The sequence below is a fragment of the Ambystoma mexicanum genome, chromosome 9 (assembly GCF_040938575.1).
Source record: "Ambystoma mexicanum isolate Mex_15411 chromosome 9, UKY_AmexF1_1, whole genome shotgun sequence".
NCBI lineage: Eukaryota > Metazoa > Chordata > Amphibia > Caudata > Ambystomatidae > Ambystoma > Ambystoma mexicanum.
Genome location: NC_090931.1, coordinates 1,276,369,670 through 1,276,379,253, shown reverse-complemented (window position 1 = coordinate 1,276,379,253; position 9,584 = coordinate 1,276,369,670).

The following is a 9,584-nucleotide window of genomic DNA, read 5'->3' as shown; positions in this document are numbered from 1 at the left end:
TTTTGTCCCTTATTCTATGAGGGAAGGTCGGATTGTTATTCTGTCTTCTTATTCCTGATTACCTGCTGCTTCTTTCTATCCACTCAGAATTTGATTATTTGTGGGCTGAGGGAACATTTCAGCGGGAAACCTTAACTTGGGTGCTATATTTCCTAAATCAAGAAGTGCTCCTATTCCATTGTGCTGTCTATATGTTCTAGGGGAAGGTTAACCAAGGGCATTGCTCACAATTTCATTGTAATTATCACCCCATTGCTGATAGCTCCCTATTAAAAATGGTATGATTTCTTTTGAATTTTAAAATAAATAAATAAATATCGCATTTCACCAACCAGCCTGGTTCATGGTCCATTGTGGCCCGGGGTATTTGAAAAAGGGGGTGTGATAAGAGTTTTGTACCAACTCAAATTGAATCTGCATAAAATAAGGAAAAAATCATCTCAGTTGTGCGCTACATACTAGGCCGAGACCAAGGTGTGTGTCGTCTGATTGAAATCCTTAACAACGTGAACTGTCACCTATTTTCCTAGTATGGCCGTCCTTGCCACGTTATATATTCCTCTATAGCAAGCTTCTATACCTTGTCTTTCTACCTTGCGTTACTGCGTATTTACAGTTATTGGTCAGTAATTTAATTTATTTTCTTTAGATCCATGATTACTTTTGTTTTAGGTTCCTGTTACTCTTACATTGTTCTTAATATTTTTGTAGATGAGGAGCCAAATGCCTCTGCCGGAAGTTCTGCCCCGTTCTGCCTATATGTTGGGAACCAGAAATTGTGACAAGCACAACACCAGTTATGATGCCCATAGCACGAAAAGCCTTTGAGACGAGGTATCCACTGGGAACACCTTTCTTCATGTATCCACAGAGAGCTGACGTCTCTCAGGAGAGATCCCGGAAGAAGTGTGAAGCGATTAATGCAAGAGGTTGGTGATATCAAAAGAAGCAGAGATGACGCACGAAGAAGAGATGCAAAGGAAGAAAGTATATGGAACCTATAGAATCTGATGACGAAGTAGAGAATCAAGTAACATTTCATGTGCAGAAAGAAGGCTGCACGTGCAAAGAGCACTGAAGAAAATGCAAATCGTTTTATAACTGTACAGATGCTGTAATGCAAGTAGACTAAATAATCATTAAGGCTGGCAGTACGTAGTGAATAGACTGCAGGCGGTGCTGCAAATATATATATATATATATATATATATATATATATATATATATATATATATAGTATAGAATCTGGATGTGCCATGTCGTGTTTTAGCAAACCAGGACCCCATGAACAGAAGGGCTGGAAGTATGGCGGATCAGAGAAAGGCAGTTGAAGATCAAGGAATAATCGAGAAGGCTTGTCTGGCCCAGTGTCAAGGGTTGAGGCAGCCAAGAAACTGGTGATCTATTCAAGAAGATGCAAAGAACGTGAGAAGTGAGGCAAATTTCTGTTAACGTGCGACGGAAAGACACCATGAGTGCCAAGTTTTATTCATTTAATAGTATGAAATGCGAAGAAGGAGCGAAAACACTGTCTCCTGTCACATGGGGTAGATAGAAATAGACTTTGGCCAAGCTACACCGAGACTTGAAGATAAGAACGTGCTCACACTCCCTTCTATTCTCAGGCACAGTGATCCTTTGCAAGGCCGAGTTCAAAGACAATTCGAATGTCAGACAGCAGGATTGATGATGGATAATGGGCTAGTTGGGTGGGGAGGCATGGTCAAGTTCTCCCTTCAGACCTGGGGTACCAGCTTGCATGCTGCTAGCGAGTGGAATATTCCAGAAGGGTACAAGCGTGCCAACCATTTGTAGAGGGCCATGTAGTAAAGACCCCTATAGTTTGAGAGCCAATGAAACGTTGGGTATTTTATGACAAAGTAGATGACTTGCAATAGGGGTGGGCATAGTTGTACACCCGACTATAGAGATCCAATCACAATCCTATCCCCCATAGAAAGTATATCTAGATGTTCCCCATAGATCAACCATAATCCCAGATAGGTTTTCTTATTTTGCCACGTAGTATGACGTCAATGATGATGAGTTTTTGCTATCGGAGAGTTTTTTATGAAACTACGTTGATCTTATGCTGCGAGACGTCCATTGATGTCCGTTGTACTCTCTTTTTAGATAATTGATAATAAAACAGCTACATTTTGCCAACTTCATGAGTCGGTCTTATTATTGATGTGAGTAAATTCTGCATCCCAGAGATAGTTACCTCGCGTAAAAGGACCTACGGGTTAATTTTCATATCATTTCTACATGGGTTCATATATCTTCTTCATGACATCACTTCGTCCTAGTCAGATTTCATTTAACATCCATCCACGATATTCACAGATGCACTTTGACATCTTGGTAGGCGACATCCTTCCATGTAGCTTTCTTCCATGCAACATCCTTCCACACTTTCAGTTCGAGGGTACATTCTGTATATGGCTGTCTGAGTGTATAATGTCTCTCATACACTCGATGCGGTATAGGAACGATAACAGGGGGTCCCCCATCTATGGCTTTTCATCGACTATTCCAATATAAGAGTGGTGAGGGGGCAGGAACAAGAAAGAAAACATGTGCCTGCTCCTCTACATGCTCTTGCAAGGTTTACTTGCAAATGAATATAGAGCATTGCCACCATTAGGGTCGGCTATAGAATTGAGACCATACCCCCCATGCCGTACAGAACAACCCCCTCCACTATACTCAACATGCCCAATGCAGCAGTTAATGATGGACTAATCATCTTAAAGGCTTCTGATGGCAAATGAGGGCTCAACACACCAGCGTAAGAAAAAGTGCAGCAAACAACACCCCAAATGCAGACACATTTCTGGACGATGTAGATTGACTGTTCGAACCAATCAAAATTCCATGCATCTACATAGAGAATATGAGTAGTATGTATAATGAAAGTTCAAACGAGAATATTGGTACTATGAATGATGCCCCTGTAACCTGAGATTACTATTGTGGAATATTGATGTAGAAGGTTAAACATCTAGGGGACAATGGATGGAGGGAATATGCAAGGTCACACCACCTAATTTGTTTACAGGAAATGTGGTCGATGGACCCTGTTCATCTCCAGGGCTTTGTTACATACCAAATTGCAGCTAACTAAGGCATGCCCTAGTGGGGGCCTTATAACATCAAAATACCTAATTATTAATTGTACAGTGAAAGAATGTGACACAGGATCAATTGATGGACAGGAATTACATCTAAGGAAGGGTCTAGATCCAGTCACTCTACTAATGAATATATAGAATCAGTCTACTGCAGACAATAATAGGACTATGACATTGATGCAGAACCATATAGACATAGCTAGGCATAATTATAAGGGTAAGGTGCACATCTTATTAATTGGTAATTTCAATGTATTAATCAAAACATTGATTATGTTCAGAGAGTGATGGGGGAGGAAGAAGATCTTGCCTGCGGGATACCAGATCGACTCCATGCTTCCCAAAAGAGTACAGAAATATGCATTTGAGACATCTAGAATCCCTTTTAATCTAGTGTTAGGGAGAATTCTCATTCTATGGCTAATTTCCCTTACCTATAGAGTCCCCCAGCAGCGTTGCTGGATTTGAAGGGTTTGTTTTTTTCTCCTGCTAAGAGTGAGACTCTTTTCTTTTCCCCACTCTTAGGCATTTTTGCTGTGTGTTCTAGGCTATTTTTTGTGTTTAATGTCTATGGGGTTTATCTCACCCTCATAGGAACCATCTTTATCCACATGTGTTACACAGCACCCTCCATGCAGTGACTCAGGGGTGTCGTAGCGACCCCCAAACATAGAGTCCATACTCTGGGACTGATTACTGTCTCCCAGGGCATGCAAAGTCCCCATTGACTTTACTAGTCACTCTTTATGAACAAAACCAGTACAAACCATCTTACTATGGAGGTGCTGGCAAGGGTTAATAGTTGTTCCCTTATGTTCATTTTCGAGAGGGTACCGTACAGTCCCTCTCTCAAAAGTTTCTGGCTTGTGGCAGTGGTTACTACCAAAAATATTCAACCGCAAATATTTCCCTCTCGGATTTTCCCATAGTTCGAGGCTACCACATTTACTGACAGCCTCTAACATACCGCCGGGTTATTCTTACATTAACTTTACTCCGGTAGGTTTTATTTGCCAGAACTTTTATATAAATTCTTTCTCGTGTCTTTCTCTACGATCCTAACCCAGGTCGGGGATCCTTTGTTCGTCCTTTTGGTGGGCTTCTGCCAAGAAGCCCTCCTTTCGGCGCCACTGAGTCTAGGGTGGACCCATTGTGCGGGAGGGGGAGTAGGCCCCCTGGACAGGGTTGCCTCAGCAACCCATGTCGCACTCTGCCCTGATAGGCTGGAGGGTCTCCCGCCAGGATGACCACTCCACTGTGTGAGTGACAGCTAGGCTGTATGAATGGGGATCTTTTTGCATAAAAGCAGGGTCCTGAGGACTGTAAGAGCAAGACATCGCCACTGAGGAAGCCAAAGAGGAGAGAAGCCAAAGACATCTGCACCAACTGAACCACCGGTGGAGCCCTGCTGCAGCGTCTCACCACTTTTCTCCACACGACGAGAGAAGATCTTCATCTGCAAGAGCCTTCTTCCCTTGAGCTGGTGGGGCCAACCAGCTTGCCAATCACCTTCCTGGACCTGCCTTGGTCGAATCGCCAGTGCCCTGCACACGGAGACCGGATAGCCAGGCACCCGTCCACCCGGACCACGATTTAAAGGAACGTATCTTTTTATTTCATTGGCAGCGCCACGGCTGGTTTCATCCCTGGGCAGTGCAGTAACTCAAACCTTCCTCCACGACGAGAGCCTCTCTTCCTCTGCTGGATCTCCCAAACTGCGGGAACTGCCAGGAACAACGGCCACCGCAGGAGCCTCTTCTACATTTTAAGGTACTTTGTTCCGCCAGGCCTCCCTTTTTGTTTGGTAGCGCTAATGGTGTTTTAAATCCTTTACCTACCTGTTGGGTTGGCCGCCCCTATTGTCTAACATGGTCTTTCACCTTCTGCAACCACCTTTTCGAATCGTTTAACAAAGACTTGGCTGCAGCTACAAGAACATTTTGCTCCTGGGCTCTTTGCCCTTTACCAATGACTCTGGCACAGGCCTATTGACTCTGGCTGAATCTGTTAAAACTGCCTTCTCTACATTGCTTCTCACCTAGAAATGTGTTGGTGCAACTACCTCTTATAACCACCTTTTCCTTCCCACTTTTAAAACTTGTGAAGTCCCATTTTGCTTGGTTTTCACCTCAGTATTACACATGCTAAAGTATTGCCTTGCCTAAACGTGTTCACAATCTTATTGGGAAAGGTTGCTAAGGGGCCTAAGAGTATATTCCTGTATAACTTGTTCTTTCCCTCCCTTGTGAGAAATTGATAGAGTGCCATTTGTGTTTGGTTTTCACTGTGCCGTTTTGCTCAGTTTTCCCTCTTGCACAAACTTGTCTACAATTTAACCAGGGAGTTGTGTATACTTTCCTTGACTGATTTTAACTTGCTTTAGTAACTGTGATTAATGTGTTGATCTAGAAGTGTCTAAAATAAATATATATATTATTTTTAATACAAAGCTTTGGTCAGTGTTTCCTTGTGCCATAGTATTGTAGTCCTATTGTGTAAACCCTGAATACTGCTCATCTCCCTCTTGAGATATGTCTGACTGCTTAGCCACAGCTACCAACTAAATCTTTGTGGTACAGACTGATACCAAAGGAGATTTATTGCTCATACCTGTAGTCTTAATCTTCTGTAGTGCTCCCCAAGGGAACTGCACAGGATTATGCCTAACATCTAGGGATGAGGCTTGTAATGGAGGGCTCATAGATGATCAACCAGCCAAACCAACCAATATTGTTGGTAGAAAATCCTCAAACATAGATTATATATTTATACCCATTCGAGATTTGCAGTTTATTGAGGCATTTAAAAATCATAGAGTGCTATGAGAGCGATCACTGACACCTTAGTACATATATAAAGAGTGATGGGTGGTTGCCGTTGCCAAATGCCACTTGGGTAGAGTAGTTAACACCATAATCGAAATCTCAGGCAATGCCCGACGTACTGGGAAATGGAGAAGAGCAATAGTCTGGCAAATTGATATGCGGAGATTGTGGTTCCAATAGAGCTTCTCATGACGCAAAATAAACGAGATGATGACTCGATACTGGCTATCTATGGGTAAATGATACATTGCATGAATAAATATACAACAAAAACAAGGAAAGTAGTATCTTCCTTGGCGGCCCACAAGGAGGGGCGGTTTGACATAAAATGCAGCGAAAAATAGAGAGACAAATCTGCATTATGCTTTCTTGAGTGGATTAGCTGCAGAATAAACAGTGGGGTGAGATTAGAAACTGAAAGAAGAAAATCAAGTGAAAGAAACTGCCTTTTGAATGGAAAGAAAACGTTCTGCAATTAATCCCAAAGAGAGTTACTCCTGATATATGTAAAGTGCATTTAACTCTTTCCCCTGGACTCTCCTGTAAAGTGTTCTTTAAATGCTATGGAGCAGTGGCGCTGGCACAATGTGCTGTAAAATGCGCCATATACTATAGTTCGAAATGCATTCTGAAGATCAGACAATCAGACAAGCGTTAATGTCACTAGCCCAAGGTGCTTTAAAATTGCATTCTAGTTCTTCTTTGTACAACTAACACAAAACAAATATTTTAGAGAATAGTATTTGTTAGGGGCCCCCAAAGCCTTTAAAACCATTTTTGGTTTTGGAGTATTTTGGTGGCGCAGACACAAAAATATCACCAACACCACTGCTACAGAGAAGAGAGCGTGTAAAGGGGTGCAAGGAAGTAGACTTTGTACTTGGCATGACAACTGGAAATGCTGTGGTATAAATCAGCTACTAAATAAAAATGTTATTTGCAGTTTCATTACACTGATGTAATTCAATTGTTTAACGAATGTTCTCCCAATCAGTGCTGTACCGGGTCATGTGCCTGTCACTTTCAAAGCTGAAGCCACGTAGTGATCTTTAATTTAGCAGCCAGAGGTAGTTGGGCTATATTTGTGCTACTTTCCTGGCTCCTCTGGGCTACATCTAGGTTTCCCTTTCTGGACACTGTTACCATACAAGCGATTATTTTTTGGCTAGGTACAGTACCACTGACTATACACAGATATCCCCGTAAGAATTCTCTGACTTCTTACGGGGACATCTGTATGTTGTCAGTGGTCCTGCACATATCCAACAAAATCAGTTGAGGCCATCTCCAGGTTGTAGTTCATTGGATAGGTACAGTACCACTAACATACAGATGACCTCATAATCAATCACATTGCGATCAAAACTACAATATAGGACAACTACGAATAAAGGTGGCTGCCATTCTACATACGACCAACAGATGTCACTCCCCCACTTGCACTGTCCCTCCTCCCTCGCTTGCGCGGACGCTCTCCTCACTTTTGCACCGTGGATTAGCCCCCTCTCCTTTGTGCTGTTGCTCCACCCCCTTTGCCCGGTCACTCCTTCCTTCAAATGTTGTACAATGCTCCGATGTACTGTTGCTGTCCTAACTTTGATCTATTCGATTTTTTTATTCTCACTGAAGTTGCCATTTATTTCTTATTTCTCTCCCCACTTTTTCAATCTGCCCGGGCTGTCATTCCTCATTCCTTCCATCCTTGCTAAATGTACAATGCAAGAATCAACTACAAATGCCAAAACTCTTAACCCGGGGTGTGTAGGTGCGCCTTGGAGGAGTGGTGGGGTTCAGGGGTGGGGGGCGGCTAGGAGTGTTTGTGGAGGGAGAAGAGGACAATGCTGTGGACATTGGGAATATTTGGGTACTCAATTTTCATGTTTGGGTAGCACTGCATAGTCTGTGAATTTCTCTTGAATAATAATCCTTCTAAATCGGTGGACCCTTTACACTCCAAGGTGAGATTCTGTACTTCACGATCACGAGTTGTCAAATTGTCAGCAAAGCATTGCTTACAAACCGTTTCCAGCTTGAAACCCCAGCCCAATGGTTTAAAATGCCAGGCTGCATCACGGCCTGAGGCAGTATATGAACGATCGAGACAGATGGGGTCCTGTTTCCAGCTAGAACTGGGTTCCTAAAAGCTTGACTGTTTTTCTACATACTTAAGATGGAAATCAGGCAGTTACAGCAAATGGGTGAAACTAAAGCCGTATATTAAAAATGGTACATTATAGTGTGCATTGCAAAGCGAGGTTTGCCGCCCTGTAGTTAAGGTGAAAGTTATGAGCCATTGCCGGACCAACAAAAAACAGGAAAGTGGTGCAAATCTGTCAAATATTTAGTGAAATAAGGTGTTTTTTTAACTTGATACATTTAACTTTATGGGAACACTAAATCATAATAGTTAGATGGCAAGCCAGTCTGAACCACTGCACAGATTGTCACCAACTTTATTTCGAAAAGTGGCAAGGAACATGGTCGTGATTTCCGTTGTTGGTTTAGCGAACATCTGCTCAGTTTTTTATAATTAGGCGATTTAGTGGGTGCCTCTTGCATATGTCCCATGATGCATTGCTTCTTGATGAGAGGCAGGCCTTTTTAGAAGAAAGTCACTGCAGACTTATTATTTTTTTGGTTAAATTGTACACAAAAAATATATAAAGTAAAGAAAATGTATGGTTAATGGCAGCCGTGTTAACGGGCTCTTTATAGCATTGTTCTTATGGGGACAGGGTGGGTAATGGAGAGCCTGTGCTTTATCGGGCATGGCTCTCCTGCCCATCTCATCTCAAGGACGTTGATTATTTGTATCCCCTGCCTATTTTTTTGTTCCTTTGTATTTTTTGTGCTGGAAGTGGATGAGGAAAGCCAGCATGTTACTCGGAGCAGCTTCTCTTCACTCCCGCTGAAGCCATTTAAAAAATAAATAAATCGTTGGGTAGGGGGCAGGCAAGGGAGAGGCAGCGGGTTTTAGGGTGCAGCTCTCCTGCTGTTTCCGAATTGTTGCTCAAGGTTCTGGGCCGAGGGAGGGAGCACCTGTAGGCTGTGTCCCTGGCCGCTCTACTCAGCCTGGATGGGAAGGCCGGCTGGGCAATTGTTGCTGTCGAAAGTAAGTGAAAAGTATGAAGGTGACGACGAGAAATCCCGAAATGGAGGAGGCACCTCGATAACCCAGGCGGTGTCCTCCTCCTAAAACTCCCCCTCCCTCCTCCACAGGATGGAGAGGGAGGTGCCAGCCGAAGCATGGCAAAGCAGGAGAAAAGCCCGTGAAACGGCACAGTGCGCCAAAAAGGAAAAAAGCCCGCGAAGGGGGCAACAATGGAAAGGGGAGGGGCTACTCCCTTTTAGTGAGCGGGCTTCCCACTGCAGGCAGCATCCAGCCTTGGCAGTGGGACGCCCGCCTGCCAAGAGAGGACTTCGTTTTTCCACCCACCCACCCTACAAACAGGACAAGTAAGGAGGCCTGATCGTCGATGTCGCAGGACGACAGGCGGTGTGGCGGTGTTTGGGCAACCAAACAGAAGAGGCAGACTCCGGATGAGCCAGGAGAAAGCTGAAAGGGTCTTTGCTCTTCTCAGACCAGCGTCCCTTGGGAGCCTAAACCACAGGGGCGTCTTGGGGG